This window comes from Hyla sarda, chromosome 3 (assembly GCF_029499605.1).
Source record: "Hyla sarda isolate aHylSar1 chromosome 3, aHylSar1.hap1, whole genome shotgun sequence".
NCBI classification, from domain to species: Eukaryota; Metazoa; Chordata; class Amphibia; order Anura; family Hylidae; genus Hyla; species Hyla sarda.
Genome location: NC_079191.1, coordinates 358,473,297 through 358,489,316, shown reverse-complemented (window position 1 = coordinate 358,489,316; position 16,020 = coordinate 358,473,297). Strand labels below are relative to the sequence as shown.

The 16,020-nt window shown below is 44.0% G+C and overlaps 1 non-coding gene across 1 annotated transcript; it reads right to left on the bottom strand.

Moving 5' to 3' along the window:
- Nucleotides 1-256: 256 nt before the first annotated feature.
- LOC130363313 (U2 spliceosomal RNA) lies at nucleotides 257-440 on the bottom strand. The gene has a single exon (XR_008891788.1). It is a non-coding gene; the product is annotated as a U2 spliceosomal RNA (small nuclear RNA).
- Between the last annotated feature and the right edge of the window lie 15,580 nt (nucleotides 441-16,020).

Genomic DNA, 16,020 nt, shown 5'->3' with positions numbered 1-16,020 from the left:
ACAAAACAAACACGTAAAAGAGGCTCAGTGACAAACAAAAAAATTAATAAGTGGATGAGTGCAGATATACTGCCCTGTCATCTGGCCGTATCTATAAAGATTTCCCTGATCCTAGCCAGAAGGCCGGGATACCTAGGGTGAGTGCCAAAGGTGAAGAGTTAATGGTGCAGTGCTTCCACTCAGTGGGGAATCCATCCAATGAGTTTAGGCCCCTCAGGGTCACCACTCCCCGAGGCACCTCAGCTCTACACCCCCTAACCTCATGGCCAGACCTGGAGGAAACAGGGCACATCAGAGCAACCATTGAGCTCGTTCTGTGGCACCAGTTCCGGAACGTCCCCGTACCCCTGCTCCTCCATACAGACATCCATTCCTACCAGAGGACTACCTGATAAGAACAGATACTACACTTGATCTTAGCCAAAAAGCCAAGTAGCGATATCAAGTTTAATGATCCAATAGATTTCTCGATCTAATAATTTTTGTTTATGATCGCCTCCTCTGACTGGAGGTGAAACCCCTTTCTATGCCCTGTACACACATAGATGAGAAATCACCTCCATGATGTTCCGCTATGTGTCTGGACACAATGGAAGTGTTTCTGGAATTAAAATGGGGGACGTCCGAAAGGTGTTTTCTAACAAATACTTTAAGGGGGTTTGTGGTACAGCCCATGTATTGGATCAAGCACGAGTTACATGTAAATAGATATACAAATACAACATTGCTGGTATTACAGTTGATATACTGTTTTATTTAAAAAGACTCGTGGTTGGTACAAGACGTGAACTGAGTGGTAGGGACATTATTTTGAAACGTGCAAATTCTGTGACCACATTTATATGTGCCCAGCTGATGTAACCAAACTGTTTAAGGCTGCATTCACACCTCGTTTTCAGCCTACGGTTTTAGGTCCGATCAGGAAACCGCATACGGGTCAAAAATGAGCCGACCGGAGTCACCGTTTGACTCCGGTTGGCTCATTAAAGTAAATGGATTTCGGGGGCGTGGCCAAGACAGCGGACTGAGCGGTCGCATGTAGCGGTAGCTCCCGCTTGGAACCCGAGATTTATTATCCTGACCGAACTCCTGACCCTCTCACCTGCCACGGGGGTGATACAGCATCATGGTGCGAACTAACCGTACTGACCAGAACCGGACTCGGGACAAGTCGGCAGTGGAGCGACTACAGGAGTTTGCAAGAGGCCCTGCCCAAGATGGCGCCGGCGAGGCGGTATGTGCAGCAGCTGAGCCGGAGTTGGAGGAAGGCCCTCCTGGGGTGGAGGAGTCAGCGGAGCTGGAGACAGTACTTACCTTGAAGCAGGTGTGGGATCAACTCCTTCAGGCGATAGCATCTTGCCAAACGACCCTCACTGGAAAGCTGGAGGAGGTGAAGGTGGATGTGGGTCTGCTGCGTCACGATCTGCAGAATGTGCGTAGCCGCCTGATCCAGGCCGAAGACCGCATATCCACCTTGGAAGATACTGTGTCACCCGTCCCCGCCTCTATATCCGCCATGGAGACCCAACTTACTCTTTGCCTACAGAAAAACGACGACCTGGAGAACAGGTTGAGAAGGAATAACGTGCGCATTATCGGGCTCCCGGAGAGGGCGGAAGGTCAGGCCCCGGCTATGTTTGCGGAGCGCTGGTCCTGTGACCTGTTCCCCAATGCTCCATTTTCCATCGCATTCACCGTGGAGAGGGCGCACCGGGTCCCGGCACGGGCACCGCCGCCTGGAGCACCGCCGAGACCATTCCTGGCACGTATATTGAACTGTAATGATCGGGATCTACTACTACGCCAAGCGCGACAACTTGGGGAGATTACATTTGAAAATGCGAAGGTGTCCTTCTTTCCGGACTTTTCCGCCGAGCTACAGAAGAAAAGGGCTACATTTGCCACAGTGAAAGCAAGGCTACATGAATTGCAGGTTCCGTATTCTATGGCCTATCCAGCCCGTTTGAGAGTTGCTGAGGGTGACCGGGCACTGTTCTTTAATGATCCAGCGGAGGCCCTGGACTGGCTGCGCAGGAGGAGAGGAGCTTCGCCGCGCCTGAATGCTTAAGTATTTGCCTACTTGCTCTACAAGTTCTATGTCTTTACTGCTCGTTGTTGGAGGTATCCTGCTGGTCGGTTGTTGGTGGGATGTTTTTGACGCTGTCCTGTGGTGGGGTGAGGGACCGTTTCCCTTCCAACATCTCGGGTTCATCCCCGTATAGAGAGCCACCTAATACCATCAGTGGACTGGTACTTTTACCGGATCACAGGACTTGCTGATTGCTGGACTGTGTTCTGTTTAACCACTCTCGGAGGAGAATGGGACTTCAGTTCTCTTGGTTATGTTTTTTCTTTTGTTTTTGCGTTATGTTTTTTATTTTTTTTATTTTATTTTGGGTCCACACAACCTTTTTTTTCTACTTTATGTCTCAGGGGGACTCTGGACTCTGTGCTGTTTGGGGGGGGGATGTGTGCTTAATTTTGTTTTTTCCTAATGATGGCTAACTATCGGGTGATGTCATGGAATGTCCGGGGTATGGGGGCTCCTAAAAAGTGAGTTCTTATATTTTTACAAGTACGAAAGTTTCAACCATCTGTTCTGTGTCTTCAAGAAACGCATTTAGTTCCGTCTCGGTGTCACCTCCTGGGAAGGCCGTGGGTTCAGTGGCAGGCTCACTCCTGCCACACGTCCTTCTCACGGGGTGTCTCCCTGCTTGTTCACCGTTCCCTTAGATGGGAACCCATCACTACTAAAATTGATTCACAGGGTAGATATGTTTTTGTTTATGCATATATAAATAATGATCCTATTGTGATTCTAGGCATATACAACCCCCCTCCGGCTACTATGGAGGTCTTCCACATAGCATTTAGTTTTGCTGCTGCATACCCAGGTGTCAAATGTTTATGTATGGGTGACTTTAATTTGCTTTCAGATGCTGCATTGGACCGTCATTTGGGTTTACAGGGCTCCCTTCGTGGGAGTTCTGGCCCTTTTTCGGCGTTAATGCAGGAGGTGGGATGGTTGGATTTATACAGATCACGTCACCCCACAGCAAGAGTATACTCATGTTTTACCATAGGACGCAACTCCTTATCCCTTATTGACCATGCATATGGGACCCCGGCCTTGGCAGGATTGGTATCCGATATCTCCTATGGTGTTAGAGCTATTTCGGACCACTCCCCTATGTTACTAACTGTTCTTTTACCTTCTATTTCCCCCCATAGGAGATGGAAAGTGCACCCTTTCTGGTTGCGCCTGTTGGATCCGGTTGATCGGATTCCCGACCAACTGCAGGTATTTTTGGGCTCTCATGACGCAGACACTGACTCTGGGACCTTGTGGGACACTCTTAAGGCATACCTACGGGGCTGTCTTAGATCCTCTATCTCCTATTTGAAAAGGGAAGCTACTATAAGGGAGGAGGAACTGGCCGCGCAGTGCGCCAGACTGGAGGCCAGATATGTGGAGGACTCCACTGATGCCCATAAGGAGGCTTGGCTTGCTGCGGGCAGAGATTATATGCTCCATCTCACAGAGAGAATGAATCGTAAACTGTTCTTTTCCAGGCAGTTCTACTTCGAGCATGGCAACCAGTCTGGCAAACTGTTGGCTCATCTCGTTAGACAGGACAGGGCCCCTCCATCTGTCCTTAGGGTTCTTTCACCGACGGGCACAGTTCTCATAAAGTCTGACGATATAGCTGCTAGATTCGCTGAATTTTATGGTGACTTGTATAATACCAGGGCGACGTACTCGACGAACTGACTGACTGGCAGCGGAGGACAGGACTGAGTTAGACAGGGATATTACTGTTGATGACATAGAAGAGGCAGTTGCTAGTATGACTAAGGGTAAGGCGGCCGGACCGGACGGTCTTCCCCTGGAGGTGTATGTCAAATATCTCCCCTAGATTGCTCGGAGCTTACAGTCTATGTACGAGGAGGCGTATGTCATCGGGTCCTTGCCGGACTCCTTACGTGAGGCCACTATTGTGGTTCTCCTGAAACCTGACAAGGACCCGTTGGATTGTGGGTCTTATAGACCTATCTCGTTGCTCAACGTAGACTATAAAATCCTTACTAAAATCCTGGCTTTACGTTTGAACAAGATGATCCGCACTATTATACATGAAGATCAATCTGGCTTTATGCCAGGGAGATCCACCACAGACAATATTAGAAGAGTACAGACAGCGGTGCAGTTAGGTACAGCTCTGGATATGGATTGGGCCTTGGCCTCGCTGGACGCGGCCAAGGCCTTTGATTCAGTCGAATGGCCTTATCTCCTGACTGTATTACACCATTTTGGTTTCGGAGCTAGGTTCATTCGCTGGATTCAGATACTATATACCAATCCTAGAGCCCAGGTTTGTGTGAATGGGATTTGCTCACCCTTTTTTGCTTTAGGGAGGGGCACTCGACAGGGTTGTCCCCTCTCCCCACTGCTGTATGCGGTCGCGGCGGAATCTTTGGCTATACTATTGAGACAGGACCCTGGGGTTAAAGGTATTGCATATGGGGGAAGGGAGGACTGCATTGGTTTGTACGCCGACGATATGGTACTCTTCTTGGATGAGCCGCGGTCCTCTCTTCCTGCGGCCATTGCGATCATAGATAGGTTTGGCAACTTTTCTGGACTAAGGATTAACTGGTCCAAGTCCTTCGTGCTTCCCCTCCGGCCCCCTGGGTGGCCCGCTGTTTTTGCGGGCCTTCAGGTGGTCGAACGGTTTAAGTATCTGGGCATTATTGTTCACCGGGACATGTCTAATGACTATATGTTAAACTCCTATCCTCTTATGGCCATGATTAAAGACAAGCTCAGGGTTTGGAGTTCTTTGCCTCTCTCGGTCCCTGGCCGGATTAATTTACTTAAAATGATTATACTCCCTAAATGCTTGTATGTTCTAGAGCACGCTGCTTCCCCTATCCCAACGTCCTTCTTTAAGTCTTTACATTCTCTTCTCCCCCCCTTTATATGGGATAATTCCTGTTCCAAACTGAAATTGACTACCCTTCAGCGCATGAAGGCTCGGGCGGGCTATGCCCTCCCGGACTTTCAGGTGTATTATTTAGCCGGCCAGCTGAAGTTGCTCCGATCCTGGGTTCGAGCGGAACCGCTCCCCAATTCTGAACATCACTTGGCCTCGTATATCCATCAGACCCATATGAGAGCATGGTTGGACGCTCCGTCTACTGGGGGTCAACGGTTACTGCCCTTACACCGCTTGGCCTCCCAGGTGTGGAGGACAGTTAAGCAACTATGTTCTTTTTTCTGACGTAGCAGTAGACCTGCCTTTCTGGAACGCTACTTACTTGACTGAACTGACGACTGACTTGGACCCGACTTTTTGGAAAGCTCATGGGATTAGGGAACTTGGACATATCTACTCTGACAATACACTCCTCTCTTTTGCACAGTTACAGGACATGTTTGACTTACCTAGGACATCTTTTTATAAATACCTGCAGTTGCGTCATGCTCTCCTGACCCAATTCCCTCCGTCTGTCACCAAAATTTCTCATTACCCACTGATTGGGGTCTTAAAATCCCAGGGCCCTAGCGGTCTGATCTCAGCCCTTTATTCCCACATACTTGAACGGAAACACAATCGGTTGCCTCTTGCTGCTGAGGGGTATTGGAGGTCTCATATTCCAGGTCTTACAGAGGAGCACTGGCAAGATATTCAGATATCTCACACTCTAGTGTCCCCTGTGGCTAATAACAAAATTACCCAACTATACATTATACATAATTGTTATTTAACACCCATCAGGTTGTTTCGTATGGGTAGGACACTCAACGACTGGTGTCATAGATGTAACTCTCCTAGAGCTGACTTTTGGCATCTAATTTGGTCATGCCCTTATATTAGTTCCTTCTGGGCGGAGGTTCTGTCCTTCATGTCCTCACTATTGGATAGACCGGTACCACGAGAACCTCTTCTTTGCTTGTTTGGGGTGATGGATGAAGAGCACTGGCCGCATTATACTAGGATAATGCTACGTGGTTCCCTCTTTATGGCTCGTAAAGCCATTGCACTGAGGTGGATGGATCCCAGGCCCCCCACACTGTCTGCATGGAAAAAGTTGATAAATACTATGCTACCGTATGAACGTATGGTATATAAAAACAGGAACTGCCCGGGTAAATTCACTCATGTGTGGGGTGTCTGGTGTTCCTCCGCCGATACCCTGTTCTCTGCCACTGAATTTCGCTCCTCCAGGGATGCTTTGCTAACACGACTCTAGTTTTAGACTGTATATTCTACTGATGTAGGTCACGGTCCCATGTTATACATGTGATATAGTTGGGCGAGACTGGATTGCCTCCCTTTACCTCTGCTTTGCCCTCTTTTCCTCCCCTTCTCATGTCCCCTTCCCCTGGTGTCTAATTTGTGATGTCTCCTATCACTGCGTCTTCTTCTCCCCCCTGGCGTATGAACCGTCTCTCTGGTTGTATCTCGTCTGTGTGCCTCCCCCCCTCCTTTGCTCTCCCCCCTACTTTGTTCATCTGCCTCCTTCCCCCGTCCTCTCTTGATAGCTGGTTCCCCCCTGGGAAGAAGTATTATTTGATGTTACAATACGCACTGTTATTACTTGTATGGTATATAGGCTATACTCATGTTCGTGATTTTCATACTGGTTCATCTGGTTATGAACGAATATGCCCATAATCTGTCATATTGTTCTGTTGATCATATGTAGGTGCTGATGTACTCCCCTGCGTGGGAAATTTTCTTACTTTGTGGCTTGTGCGGAGCCGAGTTTGGTTACCTTTTTTTTGTTCTGTTAATGCCTTTATTCCCTGTTCAATAAAACGAATTTAAAAAAAGTAAATGGATTTCAGCGCCGGTCCAACTGGGGTACGGGAGCACCCGGTTTTCCCCTACCCCAGCTGGATCCGGCAACCGTAGGCTGAAAACGAGATACGGGTCAAAAATTAGCCGACCAGAGTCACTGTTAGACTCTGGTCGGCTCATTAAAGTGAATGGATTTCAGTATGAGAGCCATGCCAGCTTTCCGGAGTCAGATGCCAAGGAAGTGGAAAACCTAGCAAAACTGGAATAATCTATTACTGAAATTAAGCAAATAAAATTTCAGAGGGACCTTCAGGATTCTAAAACTAGTACAGTTCATCTGAAAACACCCCTTCTGTGCCCAAGTCCATATTGAAAAACAATCGTGGTAGATCCAGACACCCCAGAAATAAAAAGGACATGAAAGTGAGTTTTACATCTCAACAAACGGACTCTGTGGACTCCAAAGCTGAATCACAAGATCGCTCACTTACTGCTGGGATGTCTGTGCCTAATACGGCCTCTTCACCGCTTCCAAATACATCGGGCCCCGTACACACCAGGTCTGCTTAAAAAAACGCCGCGCAGAGTGCAAGCACCGGTCAGCCAGGAAGAGGTCCGAGATATGGCAGGAAGAGGTAAAGACTACCAATTTTCAACCTTTCGGCTCAGATTATCTCTGCCGGCCAGCTTTCCCTATTAGCAAAAGGTTTAACATTCTCACCGAATTGTGACTTTGATATTTTTCGGACTCTCCTTGATTTAAACAAATTTGTTTGCAATGTTGCTGTTAAAAAAAACACTTTTCAAGCTGTTCCAATGTAGATGAGTTGTATTCACCTAATGATGATAGTATTTCCCCCAATATACTAGTTATGCATAATGAAATTGTGTCTAATTACACCGTAAATGGGGATATGGGTAATAATGCAGGTGAATATACTAACACTGCAGGATTTATGTTTTATGATTTAAGGGTGATGTCTGAGTCAGTGGCGTTGCTAGGGTTGGTGTCACCCGGTGCGGTAGAAAAGGGTGTCACCCCCATACCTACCCCCTCCCCCCAGTAAGTTTTTAGCCTGTTGTGACAGACACCACTGTTGTAGCGCATTGTGAGAAATTCCAGTATAATAATCAGATATACCAGTTGCCACAGAATAGGAAAGTGTTAAAGAAGTTTTCACCATTTAAATATACAGCTCCCATAATTACTTAAAGGGGTACTCCACTGGAAAACATTTACTTTTATATCGACTGGTGCCAGAAAGTTAAACTGATTTTTAAATTACTTCTATTTAAAATCTTAATCCTTACAGTACTTATCAGCTGCTGTATGCTCCACAGGAAGTTGTGTAGTTCTTTCCAGTCTGACCACAGTCTTATTTGCTGACACCTCTGTCAAATATTGGAAGGATTAAGATTTTTAAATAGAAGTAATTTACAAATCTGTTTAACTTTGTAGCACCAGTTGATTAAAAAAATGTTTTCCAGTAGAGTACTCATTTATGCAGTGGTAAGGTTATGCTGGGAGTTGTAGTTTCACTGACCTAACTGTAGAACTGACAAGCGACTACAGCTCTGATAGGACATAGTGAGGAGAATACACAATGATATCAGTGATTACAGGTGACGTCTTCTCTATAGTGAGGAGAATACACAATGATATCAGTGACTACAGGTGACGTCTTCTCTATAGTGAGGAGAATACACAATTATATCAGTGATTACAGGTGACGTCTTCTCTATAGTGAGGAGAATACACAATGATATCAGTGACTACAGGTGACGTCTTCTCTATAGTGTTCCCTTATCTAATTCAGATGGTACATACCACCGGGTCCAGCTAAAACTTCTGTCTGTAGAATGTGACGCCCAGACGTCTCCTCACTATGTCAGCGCATTCTCATGCTGCGGAGCATCTTGGTGTCACCCCATTAGGTTGGTGTCACCCGGTGCTGGCCGCACCCCCCACACCCGGGTCGCAATGCCACTGGTCTGAGTTACAGGATCTGTGTGACAGAGAAGTATCCTTAAATGTACCAAACATTTTTACGCCTAACCCCAATTTTTACCCCGTGGGTTCGCCTACCCCATCCTTGGTTTTTTCCAAGAGGCAGTCGAACGTGAGCTCACTGCGTTGTCCCGTAATATATCTTCCCATAAAGACAATTTAAGCATTGGACAGATAAAGGCATTATCTCAACTTGGGGAGTGGGATGATTTGACTATCAGACAGGCTGAAAAGGGTGGGGGCGTTGTTCTTCTCGACAGCGGACTGTATTGCAAATTAAATATGGCACTATTATCTGATACATGCACATACAGGTCGCTGGGGGGGAATCCAATGCCCTCCTTCCGTAAGAAGCTAGTTGATCTGGTTCAGTTGGGTGTAAGGAGTGGTATACTGTCACCTAAACTTGCAGACTACGTGGTGGTCCAATATCCTGTGGTGTCAGTATTCCACTCCTTGACAAAAAATGCATAAAAGATATTTTTCCGCCTCAAATGAGGCCCATTTTAGCTGGAATTTCTTCTTTAAATTAGAGACTTTGTGCATGGACAGACAGTATGCTGCACCCCTACTCACAAGCCTGGTTTTATTAAAGACACTCAGCAAGTGTTGGCAGCTTTTGACAAGCTGACATGGCAGAATGACTATGTCTGGCTGACTACGGATGTAACCGCATTGTATTTGGTCATACCACATAATCTAGTCAGTCGCCTTACGGTGGTTTCTGGGCATGTTTTCCACATACACCTATGATCTGCAGGAGTACTTGGTTTTAGTAGTAGAATATCTTCTTACTCATAATTTTTTTATGTTCAATAACCAATACTACTGTCAGATCACGGGAGCTTCGATGGGAACAAAATTTCCCCCCTCTCTAGCCAACATCTATATGTGTTGGTGGGAGAGGGAGAATCTTTTCGCTTCCCATAACCCTTTATGCAGAATGCATCTCATGGAATGGCGCTACATCAATGACCTCCTGTTTATATGGAGGTCTGATGTAGCGGCCATACAGGGGTTTGCACAATATATCAATAACAATTCTTTAGGTCTGGTTTTCATGGTATCCCATCACACTACTGTCAAGGACCGACTGGGGGGGACAGGGAGAGTGAGCCCTGAACTGACCCTAAAACATCTCTCCCTGCCTACTTGCCCATCCAACCTAAATGATGGATCGACAACTGGGCACCGGTCCCTTCCTGCGCTAAAATGCAGTGGTGTAAAAACACATAATATACATGCGTTATTTCTCCCGTTACTATCTTCCGTCACAAAAATAATGGCCGTTATTAATAACGGGCTATAACGGGTTAAAACGGCTATTAGAAAAATCCCATAGACTATAATGGGATTTTCTATCGGCTGTATAGGATTTTGTAACTACCCTTTTACAACTGATTTTTAGACGGAACTTCGTACGGATCTTTAAAACTGAGTAATTTTGAAGTGTGAAAGGGGCCTTACAGCAGCTGGGCACATATAAATGTGGTCACAGAATTTGCATATGTTGCAAAATCATGTCACCTACCACTCAGTTTACGTCTTGTACCAACCACGAGTCTTTTTAAATAAAACAGTATATCAACTGTAATACTAGCAATGTTCTATATCTATTTACATGTAACTCGTTATTGGTCCAATACATGGGCTGTACCACAAACCCCCTTAAAGTACATGTTAGAAAACACCTTTCGGAAGACCCCCATTTTAATTCCAGAAACACTTCCATTGTGTCCAGACACATAGCGGAACTTCATGGAGGTGATTTCTCATCTATGAATGTGCAGGGCATAGAAAGGGTCCAACCTCCAGTCAGAGGAGGCGATCATAAACAAAAATTATTAGATCATTGGATCATTAAACTTGATACCCGTTATCCTAATGGTCTGAACAAGAGGCAGGAAGTGATTCTTCATTATTAATTGTATTTAGATTTTTATATTATTTTTACTTTTACATCTTTTGCCTCTTGTTTCGGAGCAGTCTATAATCCATTTCCTACCATAAACTCCATGTTATTATTATTATTATTCTATTAATATAGGATCTGTCAGCATTTTTTATGTAATAAGTAAAAAGCAAATTTCCCATTGTCTCTCATTTAATAATTTTGTCTTGATCTTAAATAGTTTCCTGTGTTTGTCTGCCACCTATCCCTTTTGGTATGCGACAAGAATAGTTTAGAGTTTTCTCTCCGTTTATGACATTAGGCTCTTACATCCATTCATATACATATGGCATCCTATCTATGAAGTGTTATTTTTCTTGTACATTTTTTTTTACTAGGATGCTATATATGTTTAGCTTTTTGATATACATTACCTATTGTAGGTTTTTATTCATGTGATTTATATATGTATGTATGTGCATAATATTTTTATGTTTTTTGATGAATTGATGATATATACATCATATAAAATTTCCTTATTTTTTTTTTATATAAATTGTATATAAAAAATCCTTTATAAGGCTGATGTTATCATATACCATAGAATTATTATGCACATTCAATCCAATACTATGTTTAATATCACAACATTTTGTGTTTGTAGGTAGGGACTATGTGAATTCGGCAGGTGCTGCTCTTTTCATGTTTTCCCTTCCAGCTCTCTCTATATGCCCCAGTATAGTAGTAATTGGTGTATGAGTAAGACCAGCAACCAGTCAAAATGCATCACATCCTGCCACTTGCACCTATGTTCCGCATTTTAAAGTTGCAATAAATACTATCTTCATTGTTGATCTGGGACTAGCTGGATTCTTCCGTTCTCAATATTGCTTACACTCAGTGCAGTCCGCACTTGTCCGTAGTGGGTCCCTGGCTATAAGGGTGAGCTGAATTGCCTTCACAGTCTCTTCATTTGAAATATAGACATTTATGCCCTTGAGGACAAAACAAATTGTGATTTTGTAATTCTTCCTCCTCACCTTTTAAAGAGCCATAGTAAATTTTTCCATCTATAGAGCCATGTGAGGGCTTGTTTTTTGCACGATAAATTGTACTTTGTAATGACACCTTTCATTTTACCATAAAATTTACCGCACAACAGGAATAAAATTATTTATTATTTGTGTGGAGGGGGTAAGTTGAAATAAAAACATGCATACTTTATTTTGTGGGTCAATACAATTAAAATGATACCAATGTTTACATGCTTTTCTGTTATTGTACTACTACTACTAAGTAAAAAAAAATTTTTTTCAACTGTAATTTTTATTGACATTTTTAGAAAACAAAGAACAACATATATGATAGTCACATTCTATGGCAAATCTGGATAGCAATCCAGAAACATCTATAATAGTATATAAACAGGAACAACATGACCCACCGAAATGTTAATAGAATAGGTGGGGAAGCCATAGAAAAACAATTATTTATGAAACGACAAAAAAGCGAGTGGGAAGGGAAGGACAAAGGGAATACAAAAACCACGAGCCAGTAAGTCCACTTCCAAGGGGGGAAGCGTTTGTCTCCAATGTTTAGCGATCAGAGTTTTAGCTGCAAGGACAACATGCAGAAACAGTCTAAATGTTTTTTTAGTCAAAGCCCTACACGAGAAATGCAAGAGATAGGTCAGAGGATCCAGAGGGACCTGCACACTAAGCACTCTGTGAAGGAGGCGCTTCACCATTCCCCAGTAGGGCACTATCAGGGGTCAAGACCAGAAAATGTGGAATACAGATCCCAGACCCACCCCACAACGCCAGCATTGATGTAGAATGTCCGGGTTTAATTTGTTTAAGAGAGCCGATGTGTGGTACCATTCTATTTAAGAAAAAAGACTCACCACCAACTATATTGCACATGCACACCCAAAAAATGACTAGAATGATGTAAAACAAATAAACAGTTTATTAAATAGCAAATCATATGCAAAACAGACATCTAAAATCAATTGAAAGGTGCCTGGTACCAGGGACACCAGGACAAACACTGGAGGGGGCTAGACGCTCTCCCTCCTGGAGCACGGCAAAATACAAAGTGTAATATAAGTTAAGGCTAAAATCTTGTCTGTATTCATGGGAGGGGCTTTGGAGCCTTTAAGAACCCGCCGCGCTTACCTTCTTCCACGTTGCGTGTTCTTTCGTGAGTGAAGTCAGCTGGTCAGCTTACAGGAAGAGGAAGCAGCGTCCCTTCAGGAGTGAGTATACCGGCGGCGCTCCCGGCTTCCGGTGTAGCGAAGGGTGTAGCGAAGGGTTGGTAAGTGATAGCTTGCGGGAACTGGGAGCCCGGGGGGGGGGGGGGGGGATGGGGGGGGGAGGCCGGTGTCGATCCAGTCCCGCCCGGCACCTCAGCACCAGGCATTGCAGCCGGTCACATACTGTATACATTGGGTATGGGGGGAGGCTGCCATGCGGCATCCCGGGCAGGGACAGTACAGGTCCGGCTGGCGTAGTTGGATCTGTGCTTTCTCCCTGGAATCTCCGCCTCGGGCGAGCTCCACTTGTTAAACATTCATAGAATGATGATTGGGCATGCTTTGACTACTAGTCATCCCCCCCCCTCCCCCTCTCTCCAGGCATGCTTTGACTGGTAGTCATCCCCCCCCTCCCCCCTCTCTTTCCAAGGATTCATAGTTGCGCCTAAGCTAGGGGGGCCATCATCCTACCCCTGATATCGGTCAGGCACAATCTTTATCAAACTAAACTTGATATGTGTATAACGTTTTATGTGAAAAATTTTATTTTAGTTCAAGTAGTACCCACCTTCTTGTCATGCAATGTATGCACATGTCTTCTGGCTGTGGTCGATTTTACGATTAGATGCTGTGTTGCACTTGGCTGTAAGGGGTCTCAAGATTGCACTACCTTTTCCCCTCGCATTAGGCTTTTAGGAGTTTTTTTGGGGCTGTAATATTGGTTTCAATTTATACTAAGGTTAGTTTATCGTTACAGGTATTTAAAAAAAAACGGTGAGAGAGGAAAGAACTGTCTGCATATGTATAACAAAGTTTTTTCTATGTCCTAGTAACATACGTATACGTTATCGTCGCAGGTTGGTAATGGGGGCTTTAAGTCTGTCATCTGTCTGTCACCCATGTACATGGCGCTAGTCACGGTGTAGTTAGTCTCACGCATTTCTTTATCTGTAACGTCTTAGGTATTACACCTTGCGGATTGGTACTAGCAGCTTTAGCCCGTCATCACCCATGGTCATGGCGCTAGTCACGGTGTAGATAGTTTCATGTGTTTTCTTGTTATCGTTGATTAGCCATGTTCAAGGTATTACGCCATTAGCAAAAAAAAAAAAAAAAAACTATTTATATTTATGACAGAGTTCCTTTTGTTTACTAGATATTACAGCTTACGTTCCAGTGTCAATTGACATACTTCTATCATCTTATTTCTGTAGTGCTGGCATCATTAGGGTAGGTATTTTCTGTCCTAGGGAACTTGGTTAATTATTTTAGGTAATTGGGGTTTTTCCTTAACCCCATAAGGACCCAGACAATTTTCACTGTAGGACCCGGCCATTTTTTGAACATCTGACCACTTTCATTTTAAGCATTAATAACTCTGGGATGCTTTTACCTTTCATTCTGATTCCAAGATAGTTTTTTCGTGACATTTTCTGCTTTATGTTAGTGGTAAAATTTTGACGATACTTGCATCGTTTCTTGGTGAAAAATTCCAAAATTTGATGAAAAAATAGAAAATTTGGCATTTTTTTTACTTTGAAGCTCTCTGCTTATAAGGAAAATGAATATTCCAAATAAATGATATATTGATTCACATATACAACATGTCTACTTTATGATTGCATCATAAAGTTGACATGTTTTTACTTTTGGAAGACATCAGAGGGCTTCAAAGTATAGCAGCAATTTTCCAATTTTTCACAAAATTTTCAAAATCGAAATTTTTCAGGGACCAGTTCTGTTTTGAAGTGGATTTGAAGGGCCTTTTTTATTAGAAATGCCCCACAAATGACCCCATTATAAAAACTGCACCCCTCAAAGTATTCAAAATGACATTCAAAAGGTTTGTTAACCCTTTAGGTGTTTCACAGGAATAGCAGCAAATTGAAGGAGAAAATTCTTCCTAAAATTGAAGGAGAGAAATCTTCCTAAAATGTGTAACCCAATTTCTCTCGAGTAAGGAAATACCTCATATGTGTATGTCAAGTGTTCGCCGGGTGCACTAGAGGGCTCAGAAGGGAAGGAGCGACAGAGGGATTTTGGAGAGTGAGTTTTTCTGAAATGGTTTTTGGGGGCATGTTGCATTTAGGAAGCCCCTATGGTGTCAGGACAGCAAAAAAAAACTAAAAAAACACATGGCCACACTATTTTGGAAACTACACCCCTCAAGGAACGTAACAAGGGGTCCAGTGAGCCTTAACACTCCACAGGGGTTTCACGACTTTTCGTTAAAGTTGGACGTGTAAAGGATTTTCTTTTTTTTTTCACTAAAATTCTAGTTTTCCCCCAAATTTTTAATTTTTACAAGGGTTAATAGGAGAAAATGCCCCCCAAAATGTGTAACCCCATCTCTTCTGAGTATGGAAACACCACATATGTGGAGGTCAAGTGCACTGCGGGCGCACTACAATGCTCAGAAGAGAAGGAGTCATATTTGGCTTTTGCAAATCAAATTTTGCTGAAATGGTTTTGGGGGGGCATGTCCCATTTAGGAAGCCCCTATGGTGCCAGGACAGCAAAAAAAACCAACATGGCATACTATTTTGGAAACTACACCCCTCAAGGAATGCAACAAGGGGTACAGTGAGCCTAAACACCCCACAGGTGTTTCACAACTTTTCGTTAAAGTTGGATGTGTAAATTATTATTATTATTTTTTTCACTAAAATGCTAGTTTTCCCCCAAATTTAACATTTTTACAAGGGGTAATAGGAGAAAATGCCCCCCAAAATTTGTAACCCCTTCTCTTCTGAGTATGGAAACACCACATATGTGGATGTCAAGTGCTCTGTTGGCGCACTACAATGGTTTTGGGGGGGGGGGGGCATGTCCCATTTAGGAAGCCCCTATGGTGCCAGGACAGCAAAAAAAAAAACACATGGCATACTATTTTGGAAACTACACCCCTCAAGGAATGTAACAAGGGGTACAGTGAGCCTTAACACCCCACAGGTGTTTCATGACTTTTCGTTAAAGTTGAATGTGTAAATGATTTTTTTCCACTAAAATGCTAGTTTTCCCCCATATTGTACATTTTTACAAGGGGTAATAGGAGAAAATG